Source organism: Castor canadensis, chromosome 10 (genome assembly GCF_047511655.1).
Source record: "Castor canadensis chromosome 10, mCasCan1.hap1v2, whole genome shotgun sequence".
NCBI classification, from domain to species: domain Eukaryota; kingdom Metazoa; phylum Chordata; class Mammalia; order Rodentia; family Castoridae; genus Castor; species Castor canadensis.
The window spans coordinates 87,011,725-87,029,758 of NC_133395.1; the positions used below are offsets into that span (position 1 = coordinate 87,011,725).

The 18,034-nt window shown below is 67.7% G+C and overlaps 8 non-coding genes across 8 annotated transcripts; all 8 read right to left on the minus strand.

Moving 5' to 3' along the window:
• Positions 1 to 1,768: 1,768 nt before the first annotated feature.
• On the minus strand, positions 1,769 to 1,887 carry LOC141413407 (5S ribosomal RNA). Its single transcript, XR_012438199.1, has one exon. It is a non-coding gene; the product is annotated as a 5S ribosomal RNA (ribosomal RNA).
• A 2,147-nt stretch (positions 1,888 to 4,034) lies between these two features.
• On the minus strand, positions 4,035 to 4,153 carry LOC141413408 (5S ribosomal RNA). The gene has a single exon (XR_012438200.1). It is a non-coding gene; the product is annotated as a 5S ribosomal RNA (ribosomal RNA).
• Positions 4,154 to 6,300: 2,147 nt separating this feature from the next.
• On the minus strand, positions 6,301 to 6,419 carry LOC141412535 (5S ribosomal RNA). Its single transcript, XR_012437377.1, has one exon. It is a non-coding gene; the product is annotated as a 5S ribosomal RNA (ribosomal RNA).
• A 2,145-nt stretch (positions 6,420 to 8,564) lies between these two features.
• Positions 8,565 to 8,683, minus strand: LOC141413409 (5S ribosomal RNA). Its single transcript, XR_012438201.1, has one exon. It is a non-coding gene; the product is annotated as a 5S ribosomal RNA (ribosomal RNA).
• Positions 8,684 to 10,830: 2,147 nt separating this feature from the next.
• Positions 10,831 to 10,949, minus strand: LOC141413410 (5S ribosomal RNA). Its single transcript, XR_012438202.1, has one exon. It is a non-coding gene; the product is annotated as a 5S ribosomal RNA (ribosomal RNA).
• A 2,148-nt stretch (positions 10,950 to 13,097) lies between these two features.
• Positions 13,098 to 13,216, minus strand: LOC141411995 (5S ribosomal RNA). The gene has a single exon (XR_012436835.1). It is a non-coding gene; the product is annotated as a 5S ribosomal RNA (ribosomal RNA).
• Positions 13,217 to 15,361: 2,145 nt separating this feature from the next.
• On the minus strand, positions 15,362 to 15,480 carry LOC141413411 (5S ribosomal RNA). The gene has a single exon (XR_012438203.1). It is a non-coding gene; the product is annotated as a 5S ribosomal RNA (ribosomal RNA).
• Positions 15,481 to 17,625: 2,145 nt separating this feature from the next.
• Positions 17,626 to 17,744, minus strand: LOC141413413 (5S ribosomal RNA). The gene has a single exon (XR_012438205.1). It is a non-coding gene; the product is annotated as a 5S ribosomal RNA (ribosomal RNA).
• Between the last annotated feature and the right edge of the window lie 290 nt (positions 17,745 to 18,034).

The following is an 18,034-nucleotide window of genomic DNA, read 5'->3' on the forward strand; positions in this document are numbered from 1 at the left end:
GCGGAGGTCTCGGGGACCCTTCCGGTCCTCTTCGTCCGGAAAGCGCCACTGCCCCTCCAGCCCATCAGGAAAACGGCAGCCGCGCCCTTCGCCGACCCGCTCCGCCCTCCTCCACACTCAGGGCCTGGGGCTGCGGGGCTGAATCGTGAGGCTTTCCAGCCCAGGACTTCACCTCTGGCCCCTTTCACACCCGGGATCTTGGGAAGAAGAAACAAAACCAAACACAGCCAAAGCCATCTCCTCCGACCCGGGGCCCCTCCACATCCCTTCCGATCCCGGGTTCCTGCCGGCCTCCCGGGGCGTTTCTCCCAGGCAGGCCTTCGCGGCCACTACACGGGGCTGAGCACTCGAGTCCTCGGGCGTCACGGGGCCCGCGGCCACGCCAAGCACGCACGACTCCCGGGTCTCGTCTGCTCCTGGGTGCCCTGGGCCTCTTCCCTGTGCCGCTGCTGGGTCTTGTGCCCCTGCTTGGCCTCCTTCAGACCCGGCCCCGTGCTACGCGGCCACGTGCTACAGGATCGTGCCAGCAGAACTGGCCCTGGCTGAGCCCCGTACCCACCCTCCTGCCATCCCTGGCCCTGCTAGCAAATGGCAGAGATCCTCTGGCCTCCGAGCCCAGACAAAAATCCTGATGCAGTTGGCCGAGGGGCCGCAAACCAAGGCTTCGCTTGTTCCCGCTCAGGCCCCAGCCATACCCTCTTGTCCTTCGGCTGCTCGTGTGTGGGGTGGGGGAGAGGAGGGTGCGTCCCCGTGCGTGCGTGCGTGGTCTGGGTGTCTCTGCGTGGTGTGTGTGTGTGTGTGTGTGTGTGTGTTAGATGCCGTGCCTGGTGTAGGTGGGGAAGAGCAAGCCCTCACGCACAGAGCCCCATCACACACTGGGGCCGGGCCGAGGGGGTCAATCTGCTCGGCCTGATTGCGTTGGGCATACATTGCAGAAGGTGGGTTTTCCAAGGCGGAGCAGAGGGTCCCGGCACCTGAGGTTGTCCACGGGGAGAATGTCTGTTCCACGGGGGCAAGCGGTCCCTTCCGTCGTGCCCAAGCCCATGTGACCCCGAAGGCCAGGTGGCCCCGGTCCTTGAGCTGACTGAGGAGTGCTTTGAGACCCGGAGGGTGGCACAGGCGACTGGGCGCCAGCGGCGGCCCTCCCTCCCTTTGAGCGGGACGGGGAGCTGCCGCTGGCATCCGGAGCTCTGGCGGCCTGCGCCCTCTGTCCCTGTGACCGCAGGCTCTGCCGTGGGAGGCGGGATCCCACGTAGAGGTCGCGCGCTGGCTGCCCTGTCTTGGGTTGAGCGACGGAGCGCGACGTGGAGCAGCACCCGACTGAGGCTCCCTGCTTCTCTGTCCCCTGGCGTCTTGCCCTGGACCCAGTGCACCACCTTGTGGCGAGCCCAGGTGTGGCGCGTCCCGCTGTGGGGCCCGCTGGGGTGCAGGACCCACTTTCTCATGGCTTCCGCACGTCCCTCCCCGCCCGCCTGGAGGGCAGTTGGGGAGCGGTCCCCAACGTGGCCTGGGACCAACCTCGCTGGTGACCCGTGTCGCGGGCGCGCGCCCCAGGAGAGTGTGGGGAGGGGAGAGGATTCGGGGACGTAGCTGTGAGGATTCGGTGTGCGTGGGTCTGGCGGGTGGCCCGGACGGGGTCGGGGTCGTGGTCACGGTGGGTCGTTGTGGTGGTGGTGGTGGTGGTGGTGCTGGGGGTGGTGGTGGTGGTGGGGGGGGTGGTGGCGAAGTCCCCGAAGACAAAAGGAGCAGCGAGGGAGGGAGGAGCAAAAGCCTACAGCACCCGGTATTCCCAGGCGGTCTCCCATCCAAGTACTAACCAGGCCCGACCCTGCTTAGCTTCCGAGATCAGACGAGATCGGGCGCGTTCAGGGTGGTATGGCCGTAGACGCTAGCCGCCGCCTCCGGGAGCCCCAAGAGCCTGCCGAGGGCCCCGGCGTGCGTCTCCACGCTGCTCTCCTGGCACGGCTGGGAGTCCGGGTGGGGGCTGGCAGCCCGGGGCCAGCGGCCAGAGGCCCCGCGCGCCTGCTCGGGCAGCCGGTCTCGCCCAGGTGGCCGCTGGGTGGCTTTCTTCCCGAGGTGTCCTGCTGCCAGGACGAGGGTCAAGTTTTCTCGGGGGAAAATTTCTCAGTGCTCTCGGGCGCTTGTTCTTCTGGGAATGTCCACTGCTGTGGCCAAGGCGGGGGACGCACAGCTCGGGCCAGGGCAAGCAGCCGCCCTCCTCCGTCGCCTCCTGGAGCCGTATCCTTGGGTGGGTGCGTGGCTCCCAGCGGAGGTCTCGGGGACCCTTCCGGTCCTCTTCGTCCGGAAAGCGCCACTGCCCCTCCAGCCCATCAGGAAAACGGCAGCCGCGCCCTTCGCCGACCCGCTCCGCCCTCCTCCACACTCAGGGCCTGGGGCTGCGGGGCTGAATCGTGAGGCTTTCCAGCCCAGGACTTCACCTCTGGCCCCTTTCACACCCGGGATCTTGGGAAGAAGAAACAAAACCAAACACAGCCAAAGCCATCTCCTCCGACCCGGGGCCCCTCCACATCCCTTCCGATCCCGGGTTCCTGCCGGCCTCCCGGGGCGTTTCTCCCAGGCAGGCCTTCGCGGCCACTACACGGGGCTGAGCACTCGAGTCCTCGGGCGTCACGGGGCCCGCGGCCACGCCAAGCACGCACGACTCCCGGGTCTCGTCTGCTCCTGGGTGCCCTGGGCCTCTTCCCTGTGCCGCTGCTGGGTCTTGTGCCCCTGCTTGGCCTCCTTCAGACCCGGCCCCGTGCTACGCGGCCACGTGCTACAGGATCGTGCCAGCAGAACTGGCCCTGGCTGAGCCCCGTACCCACCCTCCTGCCATCCCTGGCCCTGCTAGCAAATGGCAGAGATCCTCTGGCCTCCGAGCCCAGACAAAAATCCTGATGCAGTTGGCCGAGGGGCCGCAAACCAAGGCTTCGCTTGTTCCCGCTCAGGCCCCAGCCATACCCTCTTGTCCTTCGGCTGCTCGTGTGTGGGGTGGGGGAGAGGAGGGTGCGTCCCCGTGCGTGCGTGCGTGGTCTGGGTGTCTCTGCGTGGTGTGTGTGTGTGTGTGTGTGTGTGTGTTAGATGCCGTGCCTGGTGTAGGTGGGGAAGAGCAAGCCCTCACGCACAGAGCCCCATCACACACTGGGGCCGGGCCGAGGGGGTCAATCTGCTCGGCCTGATTGCGTTGGGCATACATTGCAGAAGGTGGGTTTTCCAAGGCGGAGCAGAGGGTCCCGGCACCTGAGGTTGTCCACGGGGAGAATGTCTGTTCCACGGGGGCAAGCGGTCCCTTCCGTCGTGCCCAAGCCCATGTGACCCCGAAGGCCAGGTGGCCCCGGTCCTTGAGCTGACTGAGGAGTGCTTTGAGACCCGGAGGGTGGCACAGGCGACTGGGCGCCAGCGGCGGCCCTCCCTCCCTTTGAGCGGGACGGGGAGCTGCCGCTGGCATCCGGAGCTCTGGCGGCCTGCGCCCTCTGTCCCTGTGACCGCAGGCTCTGCCGTGGGAGGCGGGATCCCACGTAGAGGTCGCGCGCTGGCTGCCCTGTCTTGGGTTGAGCGACGGAGCGCGACGTGGAGCAGCACCCGACTGAGGCTCCCTGCTTCTCTGTCCCCTGGCGTCTTGCCCTGGACCCAGTGCACCACCTTGTGGCGAGCCCAGGTGTGGCGCGTCCCGCTGTGGGGCCCGCTGGGGTGCAGGACCCACTTTCTCATGGCTTCCGCACGTCCCTCCCCGCCCGCCTGGAGGGCAGTTGGGGAGCGGTCCCCAACGTGGCCTGGGACCAACCTCGCTGGTGACCCGTGTCGCGGGCGCGCGCCCCAGGAGAGTGTGGGGAGGGGAGAGGATTCGGGGACGTAGCTGTGAGGATTCGGTGTGCGTGGGTCTGGCGGGTGGCCCGGACGGGGTCGGGGTCGTGGTCACGGTGGGTCGTTGTGGTGGTGGTGGTGGTGGTGGTGCTGGGGGTGGTGGTGGTGGTGGGGGGGGTGGTGGCGAAGTCCCCGAAGACAAAAGGAGCAGCGAGGGAGGGAGGAGCAAAAGCCTACAGCACCCGGTATTCCCAGGCGGTCTCCCATCCAAGTACTAACCAGGCCCGACCCTGCTTAGCTTCCGAGATCAGACGAGATCGGGCGCGTTCAGGGTGGTATGGCCGTAGACGCTAGCCGCCGCCTCCGGGAGCCCCAAGAGCCTGCCGAGGGCCCCGGCGTGCGTCTCCACGCTGCTCTCCTGGCACGGCTGGGAGTCCGGGTGGGGGCTGGCAGCCCGGGGCCAGCGGCCAGAGGCCCCGCGCGCCTGCTCGGGCAGCCGGTCTCGCCCAGGTGGCCGCTGGGTGGCTTTCTTCCCGAGGTGTCCTGCTGCCAGGACGAGGGTCAAGTTTTCTCGGGGGAAAATTTCTCAGTGCTCTCGGGCGCTTGTTCTTCTGGGAATGTCCACTGCTGTGGCCAAGGCGGGGGACGCACAGCTCGGGCCAGGGCAAGCAGCCGCCCTCCTCCGTCGCCTCCTGGAGCCGTATCCTTGGGTGGGTGCGTGGCTCCCAGCGGAGGTCTCGGGGACCCTTCCGGTCCTCTTCGTCCGGAAAGCGCCACTGCCCCTCCAGCCCATCAGGAAAACGGCAGCCGCGCCCTTCGCCGACCCGCTCCGCCCTCCTCCACACTCAGGGCCTGGGGCTGCGGGGCTGAATCGTGAGGCTTTCCAGCCCAGGACTTCACCTCTGGCCCCTTTCACACCCGGGATCTTGGGAAGAAGAAACAAAACCAAACACAGCCAAAGCCATCTCCTCCGACCCGGGGCCCCTCCACATCCCTTCCGATCCCGGGTTCCTGCCGGCCTCCCGGGGCGTTTCTCCCAGGCAGGCCTTCGCGGCCACTACACGGGGCTGAGCACTCGAGTCCTCGGGCGTCACGGGGCCCGCGGCCACGCCAAGCACGCACGACTCCCGGGTCTCGTCTGCTCCTGGGTGCCCTGGGCCTCTTCCCTGTGCCGCTGCTGGGTCTTGTGCCCCTGCTTGGCCTCCTTCAGACCCGGCCCCGTGCTACGCGGCCACGTGCTACAGGATCGTGCCAGCAGAACTGGCCCTGGCTGAGCCCCGTACCCACCCTCCTGCCATCCCTGGCCCTGCTAGCAAATGGCAGAGATCCTCTGGCCTCCGAGCCCAGACAAAAATCCTGATGCAGTTGGCCAAGGGGCCGCAAACCAAGGCTTCGCTTGTTCCCGCTCAGGCCCCAGCCATACCCTCTTGTCCTTCGGCTGCTCGTGTGTGGGGTGGGGGAGAGGAGGGTGCGTCCCCGTGCGTGCGTGCGTGGTCTGGGTGTCTCTGCGTGGTGTGTGTGTGTGTGTGTGTGTGTGTGTTAGATGCCGTGCCTGGTGTAGGTGGGGAAGAGCAAGCCCTCACGCACAGAGCCCCATCACACACTGGGGCCGGGCCGAGGGGGTCAATCTGCTCGGCCTGATTGCGTTGGGCATACATTGCAGAAGGTGGGTTTTCCAAGGCGGAGCAGAGGGTCCCGGCACCTGAGGTTGTCCACGGGGAGAATGTCTGTTCCACGGGGGCAAGCGGTCCCTTCCGTCGTGCCCAAGCCCATGTGACCCCGAAGGCCAGGTGGCCCCGGTCCTTGAGCTGACTGAGGAGTGCTTTGAGACCCGGAGGGTGGCACAGGCGACTGGGCGCCAGCGGCGGCCCTCCCTCCCTTTGAGCGGGACGGGGAGCTGCCGCTGGCATCCGGAGCTCTGGCGGCCTGCGCCCTCTGTCCCTGTGACCGCAGGCTCTGCCGTGGGAGGCGGGATCCCACGTAGAGGTCACGCGCTGGCTGCCCTGTCTTGGGTTGAGCGACGGAGCGCGACGTGGAGCAGCACCCGACTGAGGCTCCCTGCTTCTCTGTCCCCTGGCGTCTTGCCCTGGACCCAGTGCACCACCTTGTGGCGAGCCCAGGTGTGGCGCGTCCCGCTGTGGGGCCCGCTGGGGTGCAGGACCCACTTTCTCATGGCTTCCGCACGTCCCTCCCCGCCCGCCTGGAGGGCAGTTGGGGAGCGGTCCCCAACGTGGCCTGGGACCAACCTCGCTGGTGACCCGTGTCGCGGGCGCGCGCCCCAGGAGAGTGTGGGGAGGGGAGAGGATTCGGGGACGTAGCTGTGAGGATTCGGTGTGCGTGGGTCTGGCGGGTGGCCCGGACGGGGTCGGGGTCGTGGTCACGGTGGGTCGTTGTGGTGGTGGTGGTGGTGGTGGTGCTGGGGGTGGTGGTGGTGGTGGGAGGGGTGGTGGCGAAGTCCCCGAAGACAAAAGGAGCAGCGAGGGAGGGAGGAGCAAAAGCCTACAGCACCCGGTATTCCCAGGCGGTCTCCCATCCAAGTACTAACCAGGCCCGACCCTGCTTAGCTTCCGAGATCAGACGAGATCGGGCACGTTCAGGGTGGTATGGCCGTAGACGCTAGCCGCCGCCTCCGGGAGCCCCAAGAGCCTGCCGAGGTACCCGGCGTGCGTCTCCACGCTGCTCTCCTGGCACGGCTGGGAGTCCGGGTGGGGGCTGGCAGCCCGGGGCCAGCGGCCAGAGGCCCCGCGCGCCTGCTCGGGCAGCCGGTCTCGCCCAGGTGGCCGCTGGGTGGCTTTCTTCCCGAGGTGTCCTGCTGCCAGGACGAGGGTCAAGTTTTCTCGGGGGAAAATTTCTCAGTGCTCTCGGGCGCTTGTTCTTCTGGGAATGTCCACTGCTGTGGCCAAGGCGGGGGACGCACAGCTCGGGCCAGGGCAAGCAGCCGCCCTCCTCCGTCGCCTCCTGGAGCCGTATCCTTGGGTGGGTGCGTGGCTCCCAGCGGAGGTCTCGGGGACCCTTCCGGTCCTCTTCGTCCGGAAAGCGCCACTGCCCCTCCAGCCCATCAGGAAAACGGCAGCCGCGCCCTTCGCCGACCCGCTCCGCCCTCCTCCACACTCAGGGCCTGGGGCTGCGGGGCTGAATCGTGAGGCTTTCCAGCCCAGGACTTCACCTCTGGCCCCTTTCACACCCGGGATCTTGGGAAGAAGAAACAAAACCAAACACAGCCAAAGCCATCTCCTCCGACCCGGGGCCCCTCCACATCCCTTCCGATCCCGGGTTCCTGCCGGCCTCCCGGGGCGTTTCTCCCAGGCAGGCCTTCGCGGCCACTACACGGGGCTGAGCACTCGAGTCCTCGGGCGTCACGGGGCCCGCGGCCACGCCAAGCACGCACGACTCCCGGGTCTCGTCTGCTCCTGGGTGCCCTGGGCCTCTTCCCTGTGCCGCTGCTGGGTCTTGTGCCCCTGCTTGGCCTCCTTCAGACCCGGCCCCGTGCTACGCGGCCACGTGCTACAGGATCGTGCCAGCAGAACTGGCCCTGGCTGAGCCCCGTACCCACCCTCCTGCCATCCCTGGCCCTGCTAGCAAATGGCAGAGATCCTCTGGCCTCCGAGCCCAGACAAAAATCCTGATGCAGTTGGCCGAGGGGCCGCAAACCAAGGCTTCGCTTGTTCCCGCTCAGGCCCCAGCCATACCCTCTTGTCCTTCGGCTGCTCGTGTGTGGGGTGGGGGAGAGGAGGGTGCGTCCCCGTGCGTGCGTGCGTGGTCTGGGTGTCTCTGCGTGGTGTGTGTGTGTGTGTGTGTGTGTGTTAGATGCCGTGCCTGGTGTAGGTGGGGAAGAGCAAGCCCTCACGCACAGAGCCCCATCACACACTGGGGCCGGGCCGAGGGGGTCAATCTGCTCGGCCTGATTGCGTTGGGCATACATTGCAGAAGGTGGGTTTTCCAAGGCGGAGCAGAGGGTCCCGGCACCTGAGGTTGTCCACGGGGAGAATGTCTGTTCCACGGGGGCAAGCGGTCCCTTCCGTCGTGCCCAAGCCCATGTGACCCCGAAGGCCAGGTGGCCCCGGTCCTTGAGCTGACTGAGGAGTGCTTTGAGACCCGGAGGGTGGCACAGGCGACTGGGCGCCAGCGGCGGCCCTCCCTCCCTTTGAGCGGGACGGGGAGCTGCCGCTGGCATCCGGAGCTCTGGCGGCCTGCGCCCTCTGTCCCTGTGACCGCAGGCTCTGCCGTGGGAGGCGGGATCCCACGTAGAGGTCGCGCGCTGGCTGCCCTGTCTTGGGTTGAGCGACGGAGCGCGACGTGGAGCAGCACCCGACTGAGGCTCCCTGCTTCTCTGTCCCCTGGCGTCTTGCCCTGGACCCAGTGCACCACCTTGTGGCGAGCCCAGGTGTGGCGCGTCCCGCTGTGGGGCCCGCTGGGGTGCAGGACCCACTTTCTCATGGCTTCCGCACGTCCCTCCCCGCCCGCCTGGAGGGCAGTTGGGGAGCGGTCCCCAACGTGGCCTGGGACCAACCTCGCTGGTGACCCGTGTCGCGGGCGCGCGCCCCAGGAGAGTGTGGGGAGGGGAGAGGATTCGGGGACGTAGCTGTGAGGATTCGGTGTGCGTGGGTCTGGCGGGTGGCCCGGACGGGGTCGGGGTCGTGGTCACGGTGGGTCGTTGTGGTGGTGGTGGTGGTGGTGGTGCTGGGGGTGGTGGTGGTGGTGGGGGGGGTGGTGGCGAAGTCCCCGAAGACAAAAGGAGCAGCGAGGGAGGGAGGAGCAAAAGCCTACAGCACCCGGTATTCCCAGGCGGTCTCCCATCCAAGTACTAACCAGGCCCGACCCTGCTTAGCTTCCGAGATCAGACGAGATCGGGCGCGTTCAGGGTGGTATGGCCGTAGACGCTAGCCGCCGCCTCCGGGAGCCCCAAGAGCCTGCCGAGGGCCCCGGCGTGCGTCTCCACGCTGCTCTCCTGGCACGGCTGGGAGTCCGGGTGGGGGCTGGCAGCCCGGGGCCAGCGGCCAGAGGCCCCGCGCGCCTGCTCGGGCAGCCGGTCTCGCCCAGGTGGCCGCTGGGTGGCTTTCTTCCCGAGGTGTCCTGCTGCCAGGACGAGGGTCAAGTTTTCTCGGGGGAAAATTTCTCAGTGCTCTCGGGCGCTTGTTCTTCTGGGAATGTCCACTGCTGTGGCCAAGGCGGGGGACGCACAGCTCGGGCCAGGGCAAGCAGCCGCCCTCCTCCGTCGCCTCCTGGAGCCGTATCCTTGGGTGGGTGCGTGGCTCCCAGCGGAGGTCTCGGGGACCCTTCCGGTCCTCTTCGTCCGGAAAGCGCCACTGCCCCTCCAGCCCATCAGGAAAACGGCAGCCGCGCCCTTCGCCGACCCGCTCCGCCCTCCTCCACACTCAGGGCCTGGGGCTGCGGGGCTGAATCGTGAGGCTTTCCAGCCCAGGACTTCACCTCTGGCCCCTTTCACACCCGGGATCTTGGGAAGAAGAAACAAAACCAAACACAGCCAAAGCCATCTCCTCCGACCCGGGGCCCCTCCACATCCCTTCCGATCCCGGGTTCCTGCCGGCCTCCCGGGGCGTTTCTCCCAGGCAGGCCTTCGCGGCCACTACACGGGGCTGAGCACTCGAGTCCTCGGGCGTCACGGGGCCCGCGGCCACGCCAAGCACGCACGACTCCCGGGTCTCGTCTGCTCCTGGGTGCCCTGGGCCTCTTCCCTGTGCCGCTGCTGGGTCTTGTGCCCCTGCTTGGCCTCCTTCAGACCCGGCCCCGTGCTACGCGGCCACGTGCTACAGGATCGTGCCAGCAGAACTGGCCCTGGCTGAGCCCCGTACCCACCCTCCTGCCATCCCTGGCCCTGCTAGCAAATGGCAGAGATCCTCTGGCCTCCGAGCCCAGACAAAAATCCTGATGCAGTTGGCCGAGGGGCCGCAAACCAAGGCTTCGCTTGTTCCCGCTCAGGCCCCAGCCATACCCTCTTGTCCTTCGGCTGCTCGTGTGTGGGGTGGGGGAGAGGAGGGTGCGTCCCCGTGCGTGCGTGCGTGGTCTGGGTGTCTCTGCGTGGTGTGTGTGTGTGTGTGTGTGTGTGTGTTAGATGCCGTGCCTGGTGTAGGTGGGGAAGAGCAAGCCCTCACGCACAGAGCCCCATCACACACTGGGGCCGGGCCGAGGGGGTCAATCTGCTCGGCCTGATTGCGTTGGGCATACATTGCAGAAGGTGGGTTTTCCAAGGCGGAGCAGAGGGTCCCGGCACCTGAGGTTGTCCACGGGGAGAATGTCTGTTCCACGGGGGCAAGCGGTCCCTTCCGTCGTGCCCAAGCCCATGTGACCCCGAAGGCCAGGTGGCCCCGGTCCTTGAGCTGACTGAGGAGTGCTTTGAGACCCGGAGGGTGGCACAGGCGACTGGGCGCCAGCGGCGGCCCTCCCTCCCTTTGAGCGGGACGGGGAGCTGCCGCTGGCATCCGGAGCTCTGGCGGCCTGCGCCCTCTGTCCCTGTGACCGCAGGCTCTGCCGTGGGAGGCGGGATCCCACGTAGAGGTCGCGCGCTGGCTGCCCTGTCTTGGGTTGAGCGACGGAGCGCGACGTGGAGCAGCACCCGACTGAGGCTCCCTGCTTCTCTGTCCCCTGGCGTCTTGCCCTGGACCCAGTGCACCACCTTGTGGCGAGCCCAGGTGTGGCGCGTCCCGCTGTGGGGCCCGCTGGGGTGCAGGACCCACTTTCTCATGGCTTCCGCACGTCCCTCCCCGCCCGCCTGGAGGGCAGTTGGGGAGCGGTCCCCAACGTGGCCTGGGACCAACCTCGCTGGTGACCCGTGTCGCGGGCGCGCGCCCCAGGAGAGTGTGGGGAGGGGAGAGGATTCGGGGACGTAGCTGTGAGGATTCGGTGTGCGTGGGTCTGGCGGGTGGCCCGGACGGGGTCGGGGTCGTGGTCACGGTGGGTCGTTGTGGTGGTGGTGGTGGTGGTGGTGCTGGGGGTGGTGGTGGTGGTGGGGGGGGTGGTGGCGAAGTCCCCGAAGACAAAAGGAGCAGCGAGGGAGGGAGGAGCAAAAGCCTACAGCACCCGGTATTCCCAGGCGGTCTCCCATCCAAGTACTAACCAGGCCCGACCCTGCTTAGCTTCCGAGATCAGACGAGATCGGGCGCGTTCAGGGTGGTATGGCCGTAGACGCTAGCCGCCGCCTCCGGGAGCCCCAAGAGCCTGCCGAGGGCCCCGGCGTGCGTCTCCACGCTGCTCTCCTGGCACGGCTGGGAGTCCGGGTGGGGGCTGGCAGCCCGGGGCCAGCGGCCAGAGGCCCCGCGCGCCTGCTCGGGCAGCCGGTCTCGCCCAGGTGGCCGCTGGGTGGCTTTCTTCCCGAGGTGTCCTGCTGCCAGGACGAGGGTCAAGTTTTCTCGGGGGAAAATTTCTCAGTGCTCTCGGGCGCTTGTTCTTCTGGGAATGTCCACTGCTGTGGCCAAGGCGGGGGACGCACAGCTCGGGCCAGGGCAAGCAGCCGCCCTCCTCCGTCGCCTCCTGGAGCCGTATCCTTGGGTGGGTGCGTGGCTCCCAGCGGAGGTCTCGGGGACCCTTCCGGTCCTCTTCGTCCGGAAAGCGCCACTGCCCCTCCAGCCCATCAGGAAAACGGCAGCCGCGCCCTTCGCCGACCCGCTCCGCCCTCCTCCACACTCAGGGCCTGGGGCTGCGGGGCTGAATCGTGAGGCTTTCCAGCCCAGGACTTCACCTCTGGCCCCTTTCACACCCGGGATCTTGGGAAGAAGAAACAAAACCAAACACAGCCAAAGCCATCTCCTCCGACCCGGGGCCCCTCCACATCCCTTCCGATCCCGGGTTCCTGCCGGCCTCCCGGAGCGTTTCTCCCAGGCAGGCCTTCGCGGCCACTACACGGGGCTGAGCACTCGAGTCCTCGGGCGTCACGGGGCCCGCGGCCACGCCAAGCACGCACGACTCCCGGGTCTCGTCTGCTCCTGGGTGCCCTGGGCCTCTTCCCTGTGCCGCTGCTGGGTCTTGTGCCCCTGCTTGGCCTCCTTCAGACCCGGCCCCGTGCTACGCGGCCACGTGCTACAGGATCGTGCCAGCAGAACTGGCCCTGGCTGAGCCCCGTACCCACCCTCCTGCCATCCCTGGCCCTGCTAGCAAATGGCAGAGATCCTCTGGCCTCCGAGCCCAGACAAAAATCCTGATGCAGTTGGCCGAGGGGCCGCAAACCAAGGCTTCGCTTGTTCCCGCTCAGGCCCCAGCCATACCCTCTTGTCCTTCGGCTGCTCGTGTGTGGGGTGGGGGAGAGGAGGGTGCGTCCCCGTGCGTGCGTGCGTGGTCTGGGTGTCTCTGCGTGGTGTGTGTGTGTGTGTGTGTGTGTGTTAGATGCCGTGCCTGGTGTAGGTGGGGAAGAGCAAGCCCTCACGCACAGAGCCCCATCACACACTGGGGCCGGGCCGAGGGGGTCAATCTGCTCGGCCTGATTGCGTTGGGCATACATTGCAGAAGGTGGGTTTTCCAAGGCGGAGCAGAGGGTCCCGGCACCTGAGGTTGTCCACGGGGAGAATGTCTGTTCCACGGGGGCAAGCGGTCCCTTCCGTCGTGCCCAAGCCCATGTGACCCCGAAGGCCAGGTGGCCCCGGTCCTTGAGCTGACTGAGGAGTGCTTTGAGACCCGGAGGGTGGCACAGGCGACTGGGCGCCAGCGGCGGCCCTCCCTCCCTTTGAGCGGGACGGGGAGCTGCCGCTGGCATCCGGAGCTCTGGCGGCCTGCGCCCTCTGTCCCTGTGACCGCAGGCTCTGCCGTGGGAGGCGGGATCCCACGTAGAGGTCGCGCGCTGGCTGCCCTGTCTTGGGTTGAGCGACGGAGCGCGACGTGGAGCAGCACCCGACTGAGGCTCCCTGCTTCTCTGTCCCCTGGCGTCTTGCCCTGGACCCAGTGCACCACCTTGTGGCGAGCCCAGGTGTGGCGCGTCCCGCTGTGGGGCCCGCTGGGGTGCAGGACCCACTTTCTCATGGCTTCCGCACGTCCCTCCCCGCCCGCCTGGAGGGCAGTTGGGGAGCGGTCCCCAACGTGGCCTGGGACCAACCTCGCTGGTGACCCGTGTCGCGGGCGCGCGCCCCAGGAGAGTGTGGGGAGGGGAGAGGATTCGGGGACGTAGCTGTGAGGATTCGGTGTGCGTGGGTCTGGCGGGTGGCCCGGACGGGGTCGGGGTCGTGGTCACGGTGGGTCGTTGTGGTGGTGGTGGTGGTGGTGGTGGTGCTGGGGGTGGTGGTGGTGGTGGGGGGGGTGGTGGCGAAGTCCCCGAAGACAAAAGGAGCAGCGAGTGAGGGAGGAGCAAAAGTCTACAGCACCCGGTATTCCCAGGCGGTCTCCCATCCAAGTACTAACCAGGCCCGACCCTGCTTAGCTTCCGAGATCAGACGAGATCGGGCGCGTTCAGGGTGGTATGGCCGTAGACGCTAGCTGCCGCCTCCGGGAGCCCCAAGAGCCTGCCGAGGGCCCCGGCGTGCGTCTCCACGCTGCTCTCCTGGCACGGCTGGGAGTCCGGGTGGGGGCTGGCAGCCCGGGGCCAGCGGCCAGAGGCCCCGCGCGCCTGCTCGGGCAGCCGGTCTCGCCCAGGTGGCCGCTGGGTGGCTTTCTTCCCGAGGTGTCCTGCTGCCAGGACGAGGGTCAAGTTTTCTCGGGGGAAAATTTCTCAGTGCTCTCGGGCGCTTGTTCTTCTGGGAATGTCCACTGCTGTGGCCAAGGCGGGGGACGCACAGCTCGGGCCAGGGCAAGCAGCCGCCCTCCTCCGTCGCCTCCTGGAGCCGTATCCTTGGGTGGGTGCGTGGCTCCCAGCGGAGGTCTCGGGGACCCTTCCGGTCCTCTTCGTCCGGAAAGCGACACTGCCCCTCCAGCCCATCAGGAAAACGGCAGCCGCGCCCTTCGCCGACCCGCTCCGCCCTCCTCCACACTCAGGGCCTGGGGCTGCGGGGCTGAATCGTGAGGCTTTCCAGCCCAGGACTTCACCTCTGGCCCCTTTCACACCCGGGATCTTGGGAAGAAGAAACAAAACCAAACACAGCCAAAGCCATCTCCTCCGACCCGGGGCCCCTCCACATCCCTTCCGATCCCGGGTTCCTGCCGGCCTCCCGGGGCGTTTCTCCCAGGCAGGCCTTCGCGGCCACTACACGGGGCTGAGCACTCGAGTCCTCGGGCGTCACGGGGCCCGCGGCCACGCCAAGCACGCACGACTCCCGGGTCTCGTCTGCTCCTGGGTGCCCTGGGCCTCTTCCCTGTGCCGCTGCTGGGTCTTGTGCCCCTGCTTGGCCTCCTTCAGACCCGGCCCCGTGCTACGCGGCCACGTGCTACAGGATCGTGCCAGCAGAACTGGCCCTGGCTGAGCCCCGTACCCACCCTCCTGCCATCCCTGGCCCTGCTAGCAAATGGCAGAGATCCTCTGGCCTCCGAGCCCAGACAAAAATCCTGATGCAGTTGGCCGAGGGGCCGCAAACCAAGGCTTCGCTTGTTCCCGCTCAGGCCCCAGCCATACCCTCTTGTCCTTCGGCTGCTCGTGTGTGGGGTGGGGGAGAGGAGGGTGCGTCCCCGTGCGTGCGTGCGTGGTCTGGGTGTCTCTGCGTGGTGTGTGTGTGTGTGTGTGTGTGTGTTAGATGCCGTGCCTGGTGTAGGTGGGGAAGAGCAAGCCCTCACGCACAGAGCCCCATCACACACTGGGGCCGGGCCGAGGGGGTCAATCTGCTCGGCCTGATTGCGTTGGGCATACATTGCAGAAGGTGGGTTTTCCAAGGCGGAGCAGAGGGTCCCGGCACCTGAGGTTGTCCACGGGGAGAATGTCTGTTCCACGGGGGCAAGCGGTCCCTTCCGTCGTGCCCAAGCCCATGTGACCCCGAAGGCCAGGTGGCCCCGGTCCTTGAGCTGACTGAGGAGTGCTTTGAGACCCGGAGGGTGGCACAGGCGACTGGGCGCCAGCGGCGGCCCTCCCTCCCTTTGAGCGGGACGGGGAGCTGCCGCTGGCATCCGGAGCTCTGGCGGCCTGCGCCCTCTGTCCCTGTGACCGCAGGCTCTGCCGTGGGAGGCGGGATCCCACGTAGAGGTCGCGCGCTGGCTGCCCTGTCTTGGGTTGAGCGACGGAGCGCGACGTGGAGCAGCACCCGACTGAGGCTCCCTGCTTCTCTGTCCCCTGGCGTCTTGCCCTGGACCCAGTGCACCACCTTGTGGCGAGCCCAGGTGTGGCGCGTCCCGCTGTGGGGCCCGCTGGGGTGCAGGACCCACTTTCTCATGGCTTCCGCACGTCCCTCCCCGCCCGCCTGGAGGGCAGTTGGGGAGCGGTCCCCAACGTGGCCTGGGACCAACCTCGCTGGTGACCCGTGTCGCGGGCGCGCGCCCCAGGAGAGTGTGGGGAGGGGAGAGGATTCGGGGACGTAGCTGTGAGGATTCGGTGTGCGTGGGTCTGGCGGGTGGCCCGGACGGGGTCGGGGTCGTGGTCACGGTGGGTCGTTGTGGTGGTGGTGGTGGTGGTGGTGCTGGGGGTGGTGGTGGTGGTGGGGGGGGTGGTGGCGAAGTCCCCGAAGACAAAAGGAGCAGCGAGGGAGGGAGGAGCAAAAGCCTACAGCACCCGGTATTCCCAGGCGGTCTCCCATCCAAGTACTAACCAGGCCCGACCCTGCTTAGCTTCCGAGATCAGACGAGATCGGGCGCGTTCAGGGTGGTATGGCCGTAGACGCTAGCCGCCGCCTCCGGGAGCCCCAAGAGCCTGCCGAGGGCCCCGGCGTGCGTCTCCACGCTGCTCTCCTGGCACGGCTGGGAGTCCGGGTGGGGGCTGGCAGCCCGGGGCCAGCGGCCAGAGGCCCCGCGCGCCTGCTCGGGCAGCCGGTCTCGCCCAGGTGGCCGCTGGGTGGCTTTCTTCCCGAGGTGTCCTGCTGCCAGGACGAGGGTCAAGTTTTCTCGGGGGAAAATTTCTCAGTGCTCTCGGGCGCTTGTTCTTCTGGGAATGTCCACTGCTGTGGCCAAGGCGGGGGACGCACAGCTCGGGCCAGGGCAAGCAGCCGCCCTCCTCCGTCGCCTCCTGGAGCCGTATCCTTGGGTGGGTGCGTGGCTCCCAGCGGAGGTCTCGGGGACCCTTCCGGTCCTCTTCGTCCGGAAAGCGACACTGCCCCTCCAGCCCATCAGGAAAACGGCAGCCGCGCCCTTCGCCGACCCGCTCCGCCCTCCTCCACACTCAGGGCCTGGGGCTGCGGGGCTGAATCGTGAGGCTTTCCAGCCCAGGACTTCACCTCTGGCCCCTTTCACACCCGGGATCTTGGGAAGAAGAAACAAAACCAAACACAGCCAAAGCCATCTCCTCCGACCCGGGGCCCCTCCACATCCCTTCCGATCCCGGGTTCCTGCCGGCCTCCCGGGGCGTTTCTCCCAGGCAGGCCTTCGCGGCCACTACACGGGGCTGAGCACTCGAGTCCTCGGGCGTCACGGGGCCCGCGGCCACGCCAAGCACGCACGACTCCCGGGTCTCGTCTGCTCCTGGGTGCCCTGGGCCTCTTCCCTGTGCCGCTGCTGGGTCTTGTGCCCCTGCTTGGCCTCCTTCAGACCCGGCCCCGTGCTACGCGGCCACGTGCTACAGGATCGTGCCAGCAGAACTGGCCCTGGCTGAGCCCCGTACCCACCCTCCTGCCATCCCTGGCCCTGCTAGCAAATGGCAGAGATCCTCTGGCCTCCGAGCCCAGACAAAAATCCTGATGCAGTTGGCCGAGGGGCCGCAAACCAAGGCTTCGCTTGTTCCCGCTCAGGCCCCAGCCATACCCTCTTGTCCTTCGGCTGCTCGTGTGTGGGGTGGGGGAGAGGAGGGTGCGTCCCCGTGCGTGCGTGCGTGGTCTGGGTGTCTCTGCGTGGTGTGTGTGTGTGTGTGTGTGTGTGTTAGATGCCGTGCCTGGTGTAGGTGGGGAAGAGCAAGCCCTCACGCACAGAGCCCCATCACACACTGGGGCCGGGCCGAGGGGGTCAATCTGCTCGGCCTGATTGCGTTGGGCATACATTGCAGAAGGTGGGTTTTCCAAGGCGGAGCAGAGGGTCCCGGCACCTGAGGTTGTCCACGGGGAGAATGTCTGTTCCACGGGGGCAAGCGGTCCCTTCCGTCGTGCCCAAGCCCATGTGACCCCGAAGGCCAGGTGGCCCCGGTCCTTGAGCTGACTGAGGAGTGCTTTGAGACCCGGAGGGTGGCACAGGCGACTGGGCGCCAGCGGCGGCCCTCCCTCCCTTTGAGCGGGACGGGGAGCTGCCGCTGGCATCCGGAGCTCTGGCGGCCTGCGCCCTCTGTCCCTGTGACCGCAGGCTCTGCCGTGGGAGGCGGGATCCCACGTAGAGGTCGCGCGCTGGCTGCCCTGTCTTGGGTTGAGCGACGGAGCGCGACGTGGAGCAGCACCCGACTGAGGCTCCCTGCTTCTCTGTCCCCTGGCGTCTTGCCCTGGACCCAGTGCACCACCTTGTGGCGAGCCCAGGTGTGGCGCGTCCCGCTGTGGGGCCCGCTGGGGTGCAGGACCCACTTTCTCATGGCTTCCGCACGTCCCTCCCCGCCCGCCTGGAGGGCAGTTGGGGAGCGGTCCCCAACGTGGCCTGGGACCAACCTCGCTGGTGACCCGTGTCGCGGGCGCGCGCCCCAGGAGAGTGTGGGGAGGGGAGAGGATTCGGGGACGTAGCTGTGAGGATTCGGTGTGCGTGGGTCTGGCGGGTGGCCCGGACGGGGTCGGGGTCGTGGTCACGGTGGGTCGTTGTGGTGGTGGTGGTGGTGGTGGTGCTGGGGGTGGTGGTGGTGGTGGGGGGGGTGGTGGCGAAGTCCCCGAAGACAAAAGGAGCAGCGAGGGAGGGAGGAGCAAAAGCCTACAGCACCCGGTATTCCCAGGCGGTCTCCCATCCAAGTACTAACCAGGCCCGACCCTGCTTAGCTTCCGAGATCAGACGAGATCGGGCGCGTTCAGGGTGGTATGGCCGTAGACGCTAGCCGCCGCCTCCGGGAGCCCCAAGAGCCTGCCGAGGGCCCCGGCGTGCGTCTCCACGCTGCTCTCCTGGCACGGCTGGGAGTCCGGGTGGGGGCTGGCAGCCCGGGGCCAGCGGCCAGAGGCCCCGCGCGCCTGCTCGGGCAGCCGGTCTCGCCCAGGTGGCCGCTGGGTGGCTTTCTTCCCGAGGTGTCCTGCTGCCAGGACGAGGGTCAAGTTTTCTCGGGGGAAAATTTCTCAGTGCTCTCGGGCGCTTGTTCTTCTGGGAATGTCCACTGCTGTGGCCAAGG